At 45.6% G+C, this 16,799-nt stretch overlaps 14 non-coding genes across 14 annotated transcripts; all 14 read left to right on the top strand.

Annotated features, from left to right (window-relative positions):
- Positions 1–442: 442 nt before the first annotated feature.
- TRNAW-CCA (transfer RNA tryptophan (anticodon CCA)) lies at positions 443–514 on the top strand. The gene has a single exon. It is a non-coding gene; the product is annotated as a tRNA-Trp (tRNA).
- A 266-nt stretch (positions 515–780) lies between these two features.
- On the top strand, positions 781–852 carry TRNAW-CCA (transfer RNA tryptophan (anticodon CCA)). The gene has a single exon. It is a non-coding gene; the product is annotated as a tRNA-Trp (tRNA).
- Positions 853–9,533: 8,681 nt separating this feature from the next.
- Positions 9,534–9,615, top strand: TRNAS-CGA (transfer RNA serine (anticodon CGA)). The gene has a single exon. It is a non-coding gene; the product is annotated as a tRNA-Ser (tRNA).
- Positions 9,616–9,990: 375 nt separating this feature from the next.
- TRNAW-CCA (transfer RNA tryptophan (anticodon CCA)) lies at positions 9,991–10,062 on the top strand. Its single transcript has one exon. It is a non-coding gene; the product is annotated as a tRNA-Trp (tRNA).
- A 468-nt stretch (positions 10,063–10,530) lies between these two features.
- Positions 10,531–10,602, top strand: TRNAW-CCA (transfer RNA tryptophan (anticodon CCA)). Its single transcript has one exon. It is a non-coding gene; the product is annotated as a tRNA-Trp (tRNA).
- Positions 10,603–10,868: 266 nt separating this feature from the next.
- TRNAW-CCA (transfer RNA tryptophan (anticodon CCA)) lies at positions 10,869–10,940 on the top strand. Its single transcript has one exon. It is a non-coding gene; the product is annotated as a tRNA-Trp (tRNA).
- Positions 10,941–11,482: 542 nt separating this feature from the next.
- Positions 11,483–11,564, top strand: TRNAS-CGA (transfer RNA serine (anticodon CGA)). Its single transcript has one exon. It is a non-coding gene; the product is annotated as a tRNA-Ser (tRNA).
- A 375-nt stretch (positions 11,565–11,939) lies between these two features.
- On the top strand, positions 11,940–12,011 carry TRNAW-CCA (transfer RNA tryptophan (anticodon CCA)). Its single transcript has one exon. It is a non-coding gene; the product is annotated as a tRNA-Trp (tRNA).
- A 267-nt stretch (positions 12,012–12,278) lies between these two features.
- Positions 12,279–12,350, top strand: TRNAW-CCA (transfer RNA tryptophan (anticodon CCA)). The gene has a single exon. It is a non-coding gene; the product is annotated as a tRNA-Trp (tRNA).
- Positions 12,351–14,441: 2,091 nt separating this feature from the next.
- On the top strand, positions 14,442–14,523 carry TRNAS-CGA (transfer RNA serine (anticodon CGA)). The gene has a single exon. It is a non-coding gene; the product is annotated as a tRNA-Ser (tRNA).
- A 375-nt stretch (positions 14,524–14,898) lies between these two features.
- TRNAW-CCA (transfer RNA tryptophan (anticodon CCA)) lies at positions 14,899–14,970 on the top strand. The gene has a single exon. It is a non-coding gene; the product is annotated as a tRNA-Trp (tRNA).
- A 470-nt stretch (positions 14,971–15,440) lies between these two features.
- On the top strand, positions 15,441–15,512 carry TRNAW-CCA (transfer RNA tryptophan (anticodon CCA)). The gene has a single exon. It is a non-coding gene; the product is annotated as a tRNA-Trp (tRNA).
- Positions 15,513–15,778: 266 nt separating this feature from the next.
- Positions 15,779–15,850, top strand: TRNAW-CCA (transfer RNA tryptophan (anticodon CCA)). The gene has a single exon. It is a non-coding gene; the product is annotated as a tRNA-Trp (tRNA).
- A 542-nt stretch (positions 15,851–16,392) lies between these two features.
- Positions 16,393–16,474, top strand: TRNAS-CGA (transfer RNA serine (anticodon CGA)). The gene has a single exon. It is a non-coding gene; the product is annotated as a tRNA-Ser (tRNA).
- Positions 16,475–16,799: the final 325 nt, after the last annotated feature.

The raw sequence follows: 16,799 nt of genomic DNA, 5'->3' as shown, positions 1-16,799 counted from the left end.
CAAAACATAGTTTTTCAGACCACTCCCACTCTTTCGATAAAATGGCATCCCACAATGCTTAGATGTCCATTTCTCCTTGTCTTTAGCCTTTAGGAGAGAACAAAATGGCAATTTTCCAGTAAGATCGGAATATTTTGCAACCGTTAAGCTGTTGTGGCAGAGTGGTTAAGGTGTTGAACTCAACAGCCGTTGAGGTTGACTGTCCTTTTCCTATATGAACTGTTAGAGAAATGGTTATTTTTCTTCAGACACTTACTGTCTGCTTGAGTGTCCACTAACCACCAGGTTTTTTTGTATGTATCCTGAGTTTAAGTGTTTTGGAGTTTTTCGGAAATATGGCTTTGTTTTCATTTCCATATGAATTATTCATCATTATCAGTCAAGTTCCTAATTTTCAACTGGAATTAAGCGTGAAGCTCCACTAACTGCTGCCGCCCAAAGTGACCTCGTGGCGCAACGGTAGCGCGTCTGACTCCAGATCAGAAGGTTGCGTGTTCAAATCACGTCGGGGTCAGTTGACGTTTTGCTCATTGTGTCGATAATACAACATGGTCTTTTGAGCCGCTCCCATTCCATCATGGAAATTATGGTCTACGATCCTTAGTTATTCCTTCCTTTTTGTAACTAGCTAGAAACAAAGTGGCAAAATTGGTTGCCTTTAAATTCTCTGTTTTTTCCTTTATGAAATTGTCAATGCATTGAATAAAGATTTGTATTAATCATTTAGAATTATAAATGACCAACTTGGCATCAAAGACTGCGAAAAGCCTGCCTGGCAAAGACCTCGTGGCGCAACGGTAGCGCGTCTGACTCCAGATCAGAAGGTTGCGTGTTCAAATCACGTCGTGGTCAGTCATCATTTTAAACTCTCTGTCTATACAAAAACATAGTCTTTCTCACCGCTGGCACTGTTACGGTAGCATTCCGTCCCACAATGCTTACACTTCCGCATCTCCTTGTATTTTGCTATTAGGAGGAAGTGAACATTGTCATCTCTTATCACGTGTTTTCCATCCTTTATCAAAAAATGTTGATCTGTTGAATTAAGATTTATTGAGATTAAGTTTTAGAGTGCAAGAGAAAACGCAGTCAAAGAAAGCAAACTCATTAAAGTCTTTGATTTTAGGGTGGCTCTTAAAACTGATCGATTGAAAGTAACTTATCTTATGAAACTGCTTCGTGATTGATTTTACAGGGGATGAAACATTGAGCTGTCTCTTCTCTTGAACCTTAGAGAATGCGAACCTCAGCCTATGGCAAGCAATCACACCAAAAGATTCTCCATGCTTGAGCCTACCTAAAGACAACCAGACATGTAACCAGAGTCCCGTATATTAACGCATCCAACAAAACGACACTTTTCACATGGGATTTGAATAGAGATGAGCGAACACTAAAATGCTCGGGTACTCGTTATTCGAGACGAACTTTTCCCGATGCTCGAGTGCTCGTCTCGAATAACGAACCCCATTGAAGTCAATGGGAGACTCGAGCATTTTTCAAGGGGACCAAGGCTCTGCACAGGGAAGCTTGGCCAAACACCTGGGAACCTCAGAAAAGGATGGAAACACCACGGAAATGGACAGGAAACAGCAGGGGCAGCATGCATGGATGCCTCTGAGGCTGCTTAATCGCACCATTATGCCAAAATTATGGGCAACAGCATGGCCATGACAGAGTGACAGAATGAAGCTAGATAGCATGTAAAACATCCAATAATTGACCCTGACACTATAGGGGACGGCATGCAGAGGCAGAGGCAGCGGCAGCAGGCTAGAGAGTGGCATGGCGACATACCCTAATTGGACTCAGGCTTCAAACCAATGGGTGTCAGAGAGGAACCAAAGGAGGTGAGCAAGAAGCGCTCAAATAATATCGGTACATGATAAAAGTTTGCCAGTATATTTTGTGGATTACACAGCAGGGTGGCGACAAAGTTAACAACTTTGATGTGGAATCCATGAAAACAACCCAAATTTCTGCCTGACACACCTCGTTTGATAAAGGGACGATGTATGGAGGCAGCTATATGGACGACTTTTGGAGGTAGCAATGGAGACAACGTGTGGAGGCTGCTATGGAGACAATTTAATTTGGATAGTGCCTGTATGTGGCAGTCCCAAACATTTTTCAAACCAGAGGAGCAGGTAGGTGGCCCTGCAGTAAAATGGAATAGATTGAGTGCCTGTATGTGGCAGTCCCAAAAATGTTTCAAACCAGAGGAGCAGGTAGGTGGCCCTCCAGTAAAATGGAATAGATTGAGTGCCTGTATGTGGCAGTCCCAAAAATGTTTCAAACCAGAGGAGCAGGTAGGTGGCCCTGCAGTAAAATGGAATAGATTGAGTGCCTGTATGTGGCAGTCCCAAAAATGTTTCAAACCAGAGGAGCAGGTAGGTGGCCCTCCAGTAAAATGGAATAGATTGAGTGCCTGTATGTGGCAGTCCCAAAAATGTTTCAAACCAGAGGAGCAGGTAGGTGGCCCTGCAGTAAAATGGAATAGATTGAGTGCCTGTATGTGGCAGTCCCAAAAATGTTTCAAACCAGAGGAGCAGGTAGGTGGCCCTCCAGTAAAATGGAATAGATTGAGTGCCTGTATGTGGCAGTCCCAAAAATGTTTCAAACCAGAGGAGCAGGTAGGTGGCCCTGCAGTAAAATGGAATAGATTGAGTGCCTGTATGTGGCAGTCCCAAAAATGTTTCAAACCAGAGGAGCAGGTAGGTGGCCCTCCAGTAAAATGGAATAGATTGAGTGCCTGTATGTGGCAGTCCCAAAAATGTTTCAAACCAGAGGAGCAGGTAGGTGGCCCTGCAGTAAAATGGAATAGATTGAGTGCCTGTATGTGGCAGTCCCAAACATTTTTCAAACCAGAGGAGCAGGTAGGTGGCCCTCCAGTAAAATGGAATAGATTGAGTGCCTGTATGTGGCAGTCCCAAAAATGTTTCAAACCAGAGGAGCAGGTAGGTGGCCCTGCAGTAAAATGGAATAGATTGAGTGCCTGTATGTGGCAGTCCCAAACATTTTTCAAACCAGAGGAGCAGGTAGGTGGCCCTCCAGTAAAATGGAATAGATTGAGTGCCTGTATGTGGCAGTCCCAAAAATGTTTCAAACCAGAGGAGCAGGTAGGTGGCCCTGCAGTAAAATGGAATAGATTGAGTGCCTGTATGTGGCACTCACAAAAATTGTTTCAAACAGAGGACCGGGTAGGTGGCCCTCCAGAAAAATGGAATAGATTGAGTGCCTGTATGTGGCAGTCCCAAAAATGTTTCAAACCAGAGGAGCAGGTAGGTGGCCCTGCAGTAAAATGGAATAGATTGAGTGCCTGTATGTGGCAGTCCCAAAAATGTTTCAAACCAGAGGAGCAGGTAGGTGGCCCTCCAGTAAAATGGAATAGATTGAGTGCCTGTATGTGGCAGTCCCAAAAATGTTTCAAACCAGAGGAGCAGGTAGGTGGCCCTGCAGTAAAATGGAATAGATTGAGTGCCTGTATGTGGCAGTCCCAAACATTTTTCAAACCAGAGGAGCAGGTAGGTGGCCCTCCAGTAAAATGGAATAGATTGAGTGCCTGTATGTGGCAGTCCCAAAAATGTTTCAAACCAGAGGAGCAGGTAGGTGGCCCTGCAGTAAAATGGAATAGATTGAGTGCCTGTATGTGGCAGTCCCAAACATTTTTCAAACCAGAGGAGCAGGTAGGTGGCCCTCCAGTAAAATGGAATAGATTGAGTGCCTGTATGTGGCAGTCCCAAAAATGTTTCAAACCAGAGGAGCAGGTAGGTGGCCCTGCAGTAAAATGGAATAGATTGAGTGCCTGTATGTGGCACTCACAAAAATTGTTTCAAACAGAGGACCGGGTAGGTGGCCCTCCAGAAAAATTAAATGCATGAAGTACTATAGCAAGAGCCAGTGGGCCCTGTCAAAAAATAGCCATTTTCCTCTGCTTTACTGTACAAAGAGGAGGAGAAGGAGGAAAATGAGGAGGAGGAGGAGTGGATCAATTATTCAGGTTGAGCTTCCTTCACCTGGTGGAGATTGGAAATTCTGAGAAATCCAGCCTTTATTCATTTTAATAAGCGTCAGCCTGTCAGCGCTGTCAGTCGACAGGCGTGTACGCTTATCGGTGATGATGCCACCAGCTGCACTGAAAACCCGCTCGGACAAGACGCTAGCGGCAGGGCAGGCAAGAACCTCCAAGGCGTACAGCGCCAGTTCGTGCCACATGTCCAGCTTTGAAACCCAGTAGTTGTAGGGAGCTGTGTGATCATTTAGGACGATGGTATGGTCAGCTACGTACTCCCTCACCATCTTTCTGTAAAGATCAGCCCTACTCTGCCGAGACTGGGGACAGGTGACAGTGTCTTGCTGGGGTGACATAAAGCTGGCAAAAGCCTTGTAAAGCGTACCCTTGCCAGTGCTGGACAAGCTGCCTGCTCGCCTACTCTCCCTCGCTACTTGTCCCGCAGAACTACGCACTCTGCCGCTAGCGCTGTCAGAAGGGAAATACTGTTTCAGCTTGTGCACCAGGGCCTGCTGGTATTCATGCATTCTCACACTCCTTTCCTCTGCAGGGATGAGAGTGGAAAGATTTTGCTTGTACCGTGGGTCCAGGAGAGTGAACACCCAGTAATCGGTGCTGGAATAAATTCTTTGAACGCGAGGGTCACGGGATAGGCAGCCTAGCATGAAATCTGCCATATGCGCCAGAGTACCAACGCGTAAGAATTCACTCCCCTCACTGGCCTGACTGTCCATTTCCTCCTCCTCCAACTCCTCCAACTCCTCTTCTTCTGCCCATACACGCTGAACAGTAAAGGACTCAACAATGGTCCCCTCTTGTGTCTCGCCAACATTCTCCTCCTCTTCCTCCTCATCCTCCTCCACCTCCACCTCCTCCGATATGCGCTGAGAAACAGACCTGAGGGTGCTTTGGCTATCAACAAGGGAATATTCTTCCCCTGTCTCTTGTGACGAGCGCAAAGCTTCCGACTTCATGCTGACCAGAGAGTTTTTCAACAGGCCAAGCAGCGGGATGGTGAGGCTGATGATGGCGGCATCGCCACTGACCATCTGTGTTGACTCCTCAAAGTTACTCAGCACCTGACAGATATCAGACATCCACGTCCACTCCTCATTGTAGACTTGAGGAAGCTGACTGACCTGACTACCAGTTCTGGTGGAAGTTGACATCTGGCAGTCTACAATCGCTCTGCGCTGCTGGTAAACTCTGGATAACATGGTCAGTGTTGAATTCCACCTCGTGGGCACGTCGCACAACAGTCGGTGAGCGGGCAGTTGGAGGCGGCGCTGCGCTGCCCTGAGAGTGGCAGCATCTGGGCTGGACTTCCTGAAATGCACACAGATGCGGCGCACCTTCGTGAGCAAATCAGACAGATTGGGGTATGTCTTGAGGAAACGCTGAACTATCAGATTTAACACATGGGCCAGGCAAGGCACATGTGTCAGTCTGCCGAGTTGCAGAGCCGCCACCAGGTTACGGCCGTTGTCACACACAACCATTCCCGGCTTGAGGTTCAGCGGTGCCAGCCACAGATCAGTCTGCGCCGTGATGCCCTGTAATAGCTCTTGGGCGGTGTGCCTTTTGTCGCCTAGGCTCAGCAGTTTGAGCACCGCCTGCTGTCGCTTAGCGACGGCACTGCTGCTGTGCCTAGAGCTACCGACTGATGGCGCCGTGCCCACGGATGGTAGTTCGGAGGAGGAGGTGGAGGAGGGGTGGGAGGAGGAGGAGGCATAGTAGGCCTGAAACACCTGGACCGAGGTAGGCCCCGCAATCCTCGGCGTCGGCAGTATATGAGCAGCCCCAGGGTCAGACTCGGTCCCAGCCTCCACCAAGTTAACCCAATGTGCCGTCAGAGATATATAGTGGCCCTGCCCGGCAGCACTCGTCCACGTGTCCGTGGTCAGGTGGACCTTGTCAGAAACGGCGTTGGTCAGGGCACGGATTATGTTGTCTGACACGTGCTGGTGCAGGGCTGGGACGGCACATCGGGAAAAGTAGTGGCGGCTGGGGACCGAATACCGAGGGGCGGCCGCCGCCATGAGGCTGCGAAAGGCCTCGGTCTCTACTAGCCTATAGGGCAGCATCTCCAGGCTTAGCAATCTGGAAATGTGCACATTAAGGGCTTGGGCGTGCGGGTGGGTTGCACTATATTTGCGTTTCCGCTCCAGCGTCTGGGGTATGGAGAGCTGAACGCTGGTGGATGCTGTGGAGGATCGTGGAGGCGACGATGGGGTTTTTGTGGCAGGGTCCTGGGCAGGGGGCTGACTAGCAGCTGACACAGGGGAAGGAGCAGTGGTGTGCACGGCCGGAGGTGAACGGGCTTGTTGCCACTGAGTGGGGTGTTTAGCATTCATATGCCTGCGCATACTGGTGGTAGTTAAGCTAGTAGTGGTGGAACCCCTGCTGAGCCTGGTTTGGCAAATGTTGCACACCACAGTCCGTCGGTCATCCGGTGTTTCCTTAAAGAACCTCCAGACTTCTGAAGATCTAGCCCTCGCCGCAAGAGCCCTCGCCACGGGAGCTTCACTAGTTGACACATTTGGCGCTGATGCACCAGCTCTGGCCCTGCCTCTCCGTCTGGCCCCACCACTGCCTCTTCCAACCTGTTCTGGTCGAGGACTCTCCTCCGTCTCAGAAGCACTGTGTTCACCCGGCCTCTCAACCCAGCTTGGGTCTGTCACCTCATCATCCTCCGATCCCTCAGTCTGCTCCCCCCTCGGACTTCCTGCCCTGACAACAACTTCCCCACTGTCTGACAACCGTGTCTCCTCATCGTCGGACACCTCTTTACACACTTCCACTACGTCAAGAAGGTCATCATCACCCACAGACTGTGACTGGTGGAAAACCTGGGCATCGGAAAATAGCTCAGCAGCAACCGGACAAGTGGTTTGTGACTGTGGGAAGGGTCCAGAAAACAGTTCCTCAGAGTATGCCGGTTCAAATGCCAAATTTTCCTGGGAGGGGGCAGACTGGGGGGGAGGAGGCTGAGGTGCAGGAGCTGGAGGAGTGGCGATTTCGGTGACATGGGTGGACTGCGTGGAAGACTGACTGGCGGTGGACAAATTGCTCGAAGCATTGTCAGCAATCCACGACATCACCTGTTCGCACTGTTCTGGCCTCAACAGTGCTCTACCACGAGTCCCAGTAACTTCAGACATGAACCTAGGGAGTGTAGCTCTGCGGCGTTCCCCTGCTCCCTCATCAGCGGGTGGTGTCTCACCCCGCCCAGGACCACGGCCTCTGACCCCTGCAGTAGTTGGACGCCCACGTCCCCGCCCTCGTCCTCTACCCCTAGCCCTCGGGTTAAACATTTTTAAAATGAGAGTTATAACTTTATTTTTTTTTTAACTTTTTTTTGTTTTTTTTTGTGTTTTTTGTTTTTTTTTGTGTTTTTTGTTTTTTTTTGAGTTTTTAAAACCAAACAATGCTATCCTATTGCTATGGCTATTTTCTAGCCAAGTATCAAAGCACACTACTATGCCAGATGAGATGACACTGAGTTAGTGCCTAATTGAAATCCAACCCCTACTAAATTTTCCCACTTCGGTCTATGCTATGGATATGTGCGTCACTAAGCGCAGAACACAGCGGTCGCAAGTCTCACTACAAATTGCTCAGAATTGGCTAGTACATGCACTGCAGAAAGTACAGCCACCAGCAGATCAACCAGAAATCAAATATATAGAACGCTACTGTATGCGTAAGTAAGCTCTTTGTATTCTCCTATGGCTATTTTCTAGCCAAGTATCAAAGCACACTACTATGCCAGATGAGATGACACTGAGTTAGTGCCTAATTGAAATCCAACCCCTACTAAATTTTCCCACTTTGGTCTTTGCTATGGATATGTGCGTCACTAAGCGCAGAACACAGCGGTCGCAAGTCTCACTACAAATTGCTCAGAATTGGCTAGTACATGCACTGCAGAAAGTACAGCCACCAGCAGATCAACCAGAAATCAAATATATAGAACGCTACTGTATGCGTAAGTAAGCTCTTTGTATTCTCCTATGGCTATTTTCTAGCCAAGTATCAAAGCACACTACTATGCCAGATGAGATGACACTGAGTTAGTGCCTAATTGAAATCCAACCCCTACTAAATTTTCCCACTTCGGTCTTTGCTATGGATATGTGCGTCACTAAGCGCAGAACACAGCGGTCGCAAGTCTCACTACAAATTGCTCAGAATTGGCTAGTACATGCACTGCAGAAAGTACAGCCACCAGCAGATCAACCAGAAATCAAATATATAGAACGCTACTGTATGCGTAAGTAAGCTCTTTGTATTCTCCTATGGCTATTTTCTAGCCAAGTATCAAAGCACACTACTATGCCAGATGAGATGACACTGAGTTAGTGCCTAATTGAAATCCAACCCCTACTAAATTTTCCCACTTCGGTCTTTGCTATGGATATGTGCGTCACTAAGCGCAGAACACAGCGGTCGCAAGTCTCACTACAAATTGCTCAGAATTGGCTAGTACATGCACTGCAGAAAGTACAGCCACCAGCAGATCAACCAGAAATCAAATATATAGAACGCTACTGTATGCGTAAGTAAGCTCTTTGTATTCTCCTATGGCTATTTTCTAGCCAAGTATCAAAGCACACTACTATGCCAGATGAGATGACACTGAGTTAGTGCCTAATTGAAATCCAACCCCTACTAAATTTTCCCACTTCGGTCTTTGCTATGGATATGTGCGTCACTAAGCGCAGAACACAGCGGTCGCAAGTCTCACTACAAATTGCTCAGAATTGGCTAGTACATGCACTGCAGAAAGTACAGCCACCAGCAGATCAACCAGAAATCAAATATATAGAACGCTACTGTATGCGTAAGTAAGCTCTTTGTATTCTCCTATGGCTATTTTCTAGCCAAGTATCAAAGCACACTACTATGCCAGATGAGATGACACTGAGTTAGTGCCTAATTGAAATCCAACCCCTACTAAATTTTCCCACTTCGGTCTTTGCTATGGATATGTGTGCCACTAAGAGCTAAACACAACGGTAGCAAGTCCCCCTGCTAATTCCTCACAAAATGGTACTAGATGCAAATTAAAATTAAAAAAGTAGAACGTTATTGTAGCCCTAAGAAGGGCTGTTGGGTTCTTTGAGAATCACTCCTGCCTAACAGTAAGCTAATAGAACACCCTAACGCTTTCCCTGACCAGCAGCAGCTCTCTCCCTAGCGGCATCCAGACACAGAATGATCCGAGCAGCGCGGGCAGCGGCTAGTCTATCCCAGGGTCACCTGATCTGGCCAGCCAACCACTGCTATCGACGTGTAAGGGTACCACGTCATGCTGGGTGGAGTGCAGAGTCTCCTGGCTTGTGATTGGCTCTGTTTCTGGCCGCCAAAAAGCAAAACGGCGGGAGCTGCCATTTTCTCGAGCGGGCGAAGTATTCGTCCGAGCAACGAGCAGTTTCGAGTACCCTAATGCTCGACCGAGCATCAAGCTCGGACGAGCATGTTCGCTCATCTCTAGATTTGAACTTTTGACTAAAGTTCACCTGTGATGGCCGAGTGGTTAAGGCGTTGGACTCGAAATCCAATGGGGTCTCCCCGCACAGGTTCAAATCCTGTTCACAGCGCAGACTTTTAGTTATATACACGCACACACAGGCTAGTTAATAAAATAAGAACTATGAATGTGCACCTTAGTGAGACATTTCTTGGAATTTCTCCAGTTAGAAAATAAGAAAGTGAGCCTCACCAAATTGACATAGAAGCTGGTTTAGCATTGTTTTCTTATAGGAATGGTTAAAGAACTGGTTACCTTTCTTCAGATGCTTACTATATGATTCAGTTTCCACTAAACACAAGATTTTTTGATGCTTCCTCAATTTTAGTGTTTTGGAATTTTGGAAATATGGATTTTTTCATATTTCCATATGAATCATTCAGCATTATCTGTCCAATTCCTAATTTTCATCCAGAACTTAGTGTCAACCTTTAGCACCAACAGAGACCTCGTGGCGCAACGGTAGCGCGTCTGACTCCAGATCAGAAGGTTGCGTGTTCAAATCACGTCGGGGTCAGTCATTGTTTTAAGCACTGTCTGTACCAAAACATAGTTTTTCAGACCACTCCCACTCTTTCGATAAAATGGCATTCCACAATGCTTAGATGTCCATTTCTCCTTGTCTTTACCCTTTAGGAGAGAACAAAATGGCAATTTTCCAATAAGATCGGAATATTTTGCAACCGTTAAGCTGTTGTGGCAGAGTGGTTAAGGTGTTGAACTCAACAGCCGTTGAGGTTAACTGTCCTTTTCCTATATGAACTGTTAGAGAAATGGTTATTTTTCTTCAGACACTTACTGTCTGCTTGAGTGTCCACTAACCACCAGGTTTTTTTGTATGTATCCTGAGTTTAAGTGTTTTGGAGTTTTTCGGAAATATGGCTTTGTTTTCATTTCCATATGAATTATTCATCATTATCAGTCAAGTTCCTAATTTTCAACTGGAATTAAGCGTGAAGCTCCACTAACTGCTGCCGCCCAAAGTGACCTCGTGGCGCAACGGTAGCGCGTCTGACTCCAGATCCGAAGGTTGCGTGTTCAAATCACGTCGCGGTCAGTTGACGTTTTGCTCATTGTGTCGATAATACAACATGGTCTTTTGAGCCGCTCCCATTCCATCATGGAAATTATGGTCTACGATCCTTAGTTATTCCTTCCTTTTTGTAACTAGCTAGAAACAAAGTGGCAAATTTGGTTGCCTTTAAATTTTCTGTTTTTTCCTTTATGAAATTGTCGATGCATTGAATAAAGATTTGTATTAATCATTTAGAATTATAAATGACCAACTTGGCATCAAAGACTGCGAAAAGCCTGCCTGGCAAAGACCTCGTGGCGCAACGGTAGCGCGTCTGACTCCAGATCAGAAGGTTGCGTGTTCAAATCACGTCGTGGTCAGTCATCATTTTAAACTCTCTGTCTATACAAAAACATAGTCTTTCTCACCGCTGGCACTGTTACGGTAGCATTCCGTCCCACAATGCATACACTTCCGCATCTCCTTGTATTTTGCTATTAGGAGGAAGTGAACATTGTCATCTCTTATCACGTGTTTTCCATCCTTTATCAAAAAATGTTGATCTGTTGAATTAAGATTTATTGAGATTAAGTTTTAGAGTGCAAGAGAAAACGCAGTCAAAGAAAGCAAACTCATTAAAGTCTTTGATTTTAGGGTGGCTCTTAAAACTGATCGATTGAAAGTAACTTATCTTATGAAACTGCTTCGTGATTGATTTTACAGGGGATGAAACATTGAGCTGTCTCTTCTCTTGAACCTTAGAGAATGCGAACCTCAGCCTATGGCAAGCAATCACACCAAAAGATTCTCCATGCTTGAGCCTACCTAAAGACAACCAGACATGTAACCAGAGTCCCGTATATTAACGCATCCAACAAAACGACACTTTTCACATGGGATTTGAACTATTGACTAAAGTTCAGCTGTGATGACCGAGTGGTTAAGGCGTTGGACTCGAAATCCAATGGGGTCTCCCCGCACAGGTTCAAATCCTGTTCACAGCGCAGACTTTTAGTTATATACACGCACACACAGGCTAGTTAATAAAATAAGAACTATGAATGTGCACCTTAGTGAGACATTTCTTGGAATTTCTCCACTTAGAAAATAAGAAAGTGAGCCTCACCAAATTGACATGGAAGCTGGTTTAGCATCGTTTTCTTATAGGAATGGTTAAAGAACTGGTTACCTTTCTTCAGATGCTTACTATCTGATTCAGTTTCCACTAAACACAAGATTTTTTGATGCTTCCTCAATTTTAGTGTTTTGGAATTTTGGAAATATGGATTTTTTCATATTTCCATATGAATTATTCAGCATTATCTGTCCAATTCCTAATTTTCATCCAGAACTTAGTGTCAACCTTTAGCACCAACAGTGACCTCGTGGCGCAACGGTAGCGCGTCTGACTCCAGATCAGAAGGTTGCGTGTTCAAATCACGTCGGGGTCAGTTGACGTTTTGCTCATTGTGTCGATAATACAACATGGTCTTTTGAGCCGCTCCCATTCCATCATGGAAATTATGGTCTACGATCCTTAGTTATTCCTTCCTTTTTGTAACTAGCTAGAAACAAAGTGGCAAAATTGGTTGCCTTTAAATTCTCTGTTTTTTCCTTTATGAAATTGTCAATGCATTGAATAAAGATTTGTATTAATCATTTAGAATTATAAATGACCAACTTGGCATCAAAGACTGCGAAAAGCCTGCCTGGCCAAAGACCGCGTGGCGCAACGGTAGCGCGTCTGACTCCAGATCAGAAGGTTGCGTGTTCAAATCACGTCGTGGTCAGTCATCATTTTAAACTCTCTGTCTATACAAAAACATAGTCTTTCTCACCGCTGGCACTGTTACGGTAGCATTCCGTCCCACAATGCTTACACTTCCGCATCTCCTTGTATTTTGCTATTAGGAGGAAGTGAACATTGTAGAGATGAGCGAACATGCTCGTCCGAGCTTGTTGCTCGTTCGAGCATTAAGGTACTCGAGACGGCTCGTTGCTCGGACGAGTATTTCCCCTGCTCGAGATCGAGCATTTAATTAAAAAAACACAGTGAAGAACAATGAAGAATAGAATAAAAACAGTGAACACAGGATCATTTAAGTGAAAAACACAGTGAAGAACACAGTGAAGAATAGATTACAGATGTTCGGCACATCTGCTTACTTGTCGGAAGATACGCGCGGAACGGTGCGAACAAAATAGTATGTGAAGAACAATATATATGTGTGAAGAAGACATTGCAGAACACGGTGAGCAGGACGGAGACACAAGGGAGCAGCACAGAGACACCGGGGAGCAGCACAGAGACATCGGGCAGCGGCACGGAGACATCGGGGAGCGGCACGGAGACATCGGGGCACGGAGACATCGGGGCACGGAGACATCGGGGCACGGAGACATATGGGCACGGAGACATATGGGCACGGAGACATCGGGGCACGGAGACATCGGGGCACGGAGACATCGGGGCACGGAGACATCGGGGCACGGAGACATATGGGCACGGAGACATCGGGGCACGGAGACATATGGGCACGGAGACATATGGGCACGGAGACATATGGGCACGGAGACATCGGGGCACGGAGACATATGGGCACGGAGACATATGGGCACGGAGACATATGGGCACGGAGACATATGGGCACGGAGACATATGGGCACGGAGACATCGGGGCACGGAGACATATGGGCACGGAGACATATGGGCACGGAGACATCGGGGCACGGAGACATATGGGCACGGAGACATCGGGGCACGGAGACATATGGGCACGGAGACATCGGGGCACGGAGACATCGGGGCACGGAGACATCGGGGCACGGAGACATAGGGGCACGGAGACATATGGGCACGGAGACATATGGGCACGGAGACATCGGGGCACGGAGACATATGGGCACGGAGAGATCGGGGCACGGAGACATATGGGCACGGAGACATATGGGCACGGAGACATATGGGCACGGAGACATATGGGCACGGAGACATATGGGCACGGAGACATAGGGGCACGGAGACATCGGGGCACGGAGACATCGGGGAGACTTCAGTGGAAGAAGAGCAGCGGATCCCGGGACAGCGTATCTCCCGACAAGTAAGCAGATGTGCAGAACATCTGCAATCTATTCTTCACTGTGTTTTTCACTTAAATGATCCTGTGTTCACTGTTTTTATTCTATTCTTCACTGTTCTTCACATCTGTTAACTTGTCGGGAGATAATATACGCGCGGAACAGTGAAGAATAGATTGCAGATGTTTGCATACATCTGCTAACTTATCAGAAGACATTCTTTTTCAATTAATTAACACATTTTATTCCCGAACCATGGTCCCTTTGAAAAATGCTCGAGTCTCCCATTGACTTCAATGGGGCTCGTTATTCGAGACGAGCACTCGAGCATCTGGAAAAGTTTGTCTCGAATAACGAGCACTCGAGCATTTTAGTGCTCGCTCATCTCTAGAACATTGTCATCTCTTATCACGTGTTTTCCATCCTTTATCAAAAAATGTTGATCTGTTGAATTAAGATTTATTGAGATTAAGTTTTAGAGTGCAAGAGAAAACGCAGTCAAAGAAAGCAAACTCATTAAAGTCTTTGATTTTAGGGTGGCTCTTAAAACTGATCGATTGAAAGTAACTTATCTTATGAAACTGCTTCGTGATTGATTTTACAGGGGATGAAACATTGAGCTGTCTCTTCTCTTGAACCTTAGAGAATGCGAACCTCAGCCTATGGCAAGCAATCACACCAAAAGATTCTCCATGCTTGAGCCTACCTAAAGACAACCAGACATGTAACCAGAGTCCCGTATATTAACGCATCCAACAAAACGACACTTTTCACATGGGATTTGAACTTTTGACTAAAGTTCAGCTGTGATGGCCGAGTGGTTAAGGCGTTGGACTCGAAATCCAATGGGGTCTCCCCGCACAGGTTCAAATCCTGTTCACAGCGCAGACTTTTAGTTATATACACGCACACACAGGCTAGTTAATAAAATAAGAACTATGAATGTGCACCTTAGTGAGACATTTCTTGGAATTTCTCCAGTTAGAAAATAAGAAAGTGAGCCTCACCAAATTGACATAGAAGCTGGTTTAGCATCGTTTTCTTATAGGAATGGTTAAAGAACTGGTTACCTTTCTTCAGATGCTTACTATATGATTCAGTTTCCACTAAACACAAGATTTTTTGATGCTTCCTCAATTTTAGTGTTTTGGAATTTTGGAAATATGGATTTTTTCATATTTCCATATGAATCATTCAGCATTATCTGTCCAATTCCTAATTTTCATCCAGAACTTAGTGTCAACCTTTAGCACCAACAGAGACCTCGTGGCGCAACGGTAGCGCGTCTGACTCCAGATCAGAAGGTTGCGTGTTCAAATCACGTCGGGGTCAGTCATTGTTTTAAGCACTCTGTCTGTACCAAAACATAGTTTTTCAGACCACTCCCACTCTTTCGATAAAATGGCATTCCACAATGCTTAGATGTCCATTTCTCCTTGTCTTTAGCCTTTAGGAGAGAACAAAATGGCAATTTTCCAATAAGATCGGAATATTTTGCAACCGTTAAGCTGTTGTGGCAGAGTGGTTAAGGTGTTGAACTCAACAGCCGTTGAGGTTAACTGTCCTTTTCCTATATGAACAGTTAGAGAAATGGTTATTTTTCTTCAGACACTTACTGTCTGCTTGAGTGTCCACTAACCACCAGGTTTTTTTGTATGTATCCTGAGTTTAAGTGTTTTGGAGTTTTTCGGAAATATGGCTTTGTTTTCATTTCCATATGAATTATTCATCATTATCAGTCAAGTTCATAATTTTCAACTGGAATTAAGCATGAAGCTCCACTAACTGCTGCCGCCCAAAGTGACCTCGTGGCGCAACGGTAGCGCGTCTGACTCCAGATCAGAAGGTTGCGTGTTCAAATCACGTCGGGGTCAGTTGACGTTTTGCTCATTGTGTCGATAATACAACATGGTCTTTTGAGCCGCTCCCATTCCATCATGGAAATTATGGTCTACGATCCTTAGTTATTCCTTCCTTTTTGTAACTAGCTAGAAACAAAGTGGCAAATTTGGTTGCCTTTAAATTCTCTGTTTTTTCCTTTATGAAATTGTCGATGCATTGAATAAAGATTTGTATTAATCATTTAGAATTATAAATGACCAACTTGGCATCAAAGACTGCGAAAAGCCTGCCTGGCAAAGACCTCGTGGCGCAACGGTAGCGCGTCTGACTCCAGATCAGAAGGTTGCGTGTTCAAATCACGTCGTGGTCAGTCATCATTTTAAACTCTCTGTCTATACAAAAACATAGTCTTTCTCACCGCTGGCACTGTTACGGTAGCATTCCGTCCCACAATGCTTACACTTCCGCATCTCCTTGTATTTTGCTATTAGGAGGAAGTGAACATTGTCATCTCTTATCACGTGTTTTCCATCCTTTATCAAAAAATGTTGATCTGTTGAATTAAGATTTATTGAGATTAAGTTTTAGAGTGCAAGAGAAAACGCAGTCAAAGAAAGCAAACTCATTAAAGTCTTTGATTTTAGGGTGGCTCTTAAAACTGATCGATTGAAAGTAACTTATCTTATGAAACTGCTTCGTGATTGATTTTACAGGGGATGAAACATTGAGCTGTCTCTTCTCTTGAACCTTAGAGAATGCGAACCTCAGCCTATGGCAAGCAATCACACCAAAAGATTCTCCATGCTTGAGCCTACCTAAAGACAACCAGACATGTAACCAGAGTCCCGTATATTAACGCATCCAACAAAACGACACTTTTCACATGGGATTTGAACTATTGACTAAAGTTCAGCTGTGATGACCGAGTGGTTAAGGCGTTGGACTCGAAATCCAATGGGGTCTCCCCGCACAGGTTCAAATCCTGTTCACAGCGCAGACTTTTAGTTATATACACGCACACACAGGCTAGTTAATAAAATAAGAACTATGAATGTGCACCTTAGTGAGACATTTCTTGGAATTTCTCCAGTTAGAAAATAAGAAAGTGAGCCTCACCAAATTGACATGGAAGCTGGTTTAGCATCGTTTTCTTATAGGAATGGTTAAAGAACTGGTTACCTTTCTTCAGATGCTTACTATCTGATTCAGTTTCCACTAAACACAAGATTTTTTGATGCTTCCTCAATTTTAGTGTTTTGGAATTTTGGAAATATGGATTTTTTCATATTTCCATATGAATTATTCAGCATTATCTGTCC

The sequence above is a fragment of the Engystomops pustulosus genome, chromosome 4 (assembly GCF_040894005.1).
Source record: "Engystomops pustulosus chromosome 4, aEngPut4.maternal, whole genome shotgun sequence".
NCBI classification, from domain to species: Eukaryota; Metazoa; Chordata; class Amphibia; order Anura; family Leptodactylidae; genus Engystomops; species Engystomops pustulosus.
The sequence above is the reverse complement of the archived record's forward strand: the minus strand, read 5'-3'. Positions and strand labels throughout refer to the sequence as shown.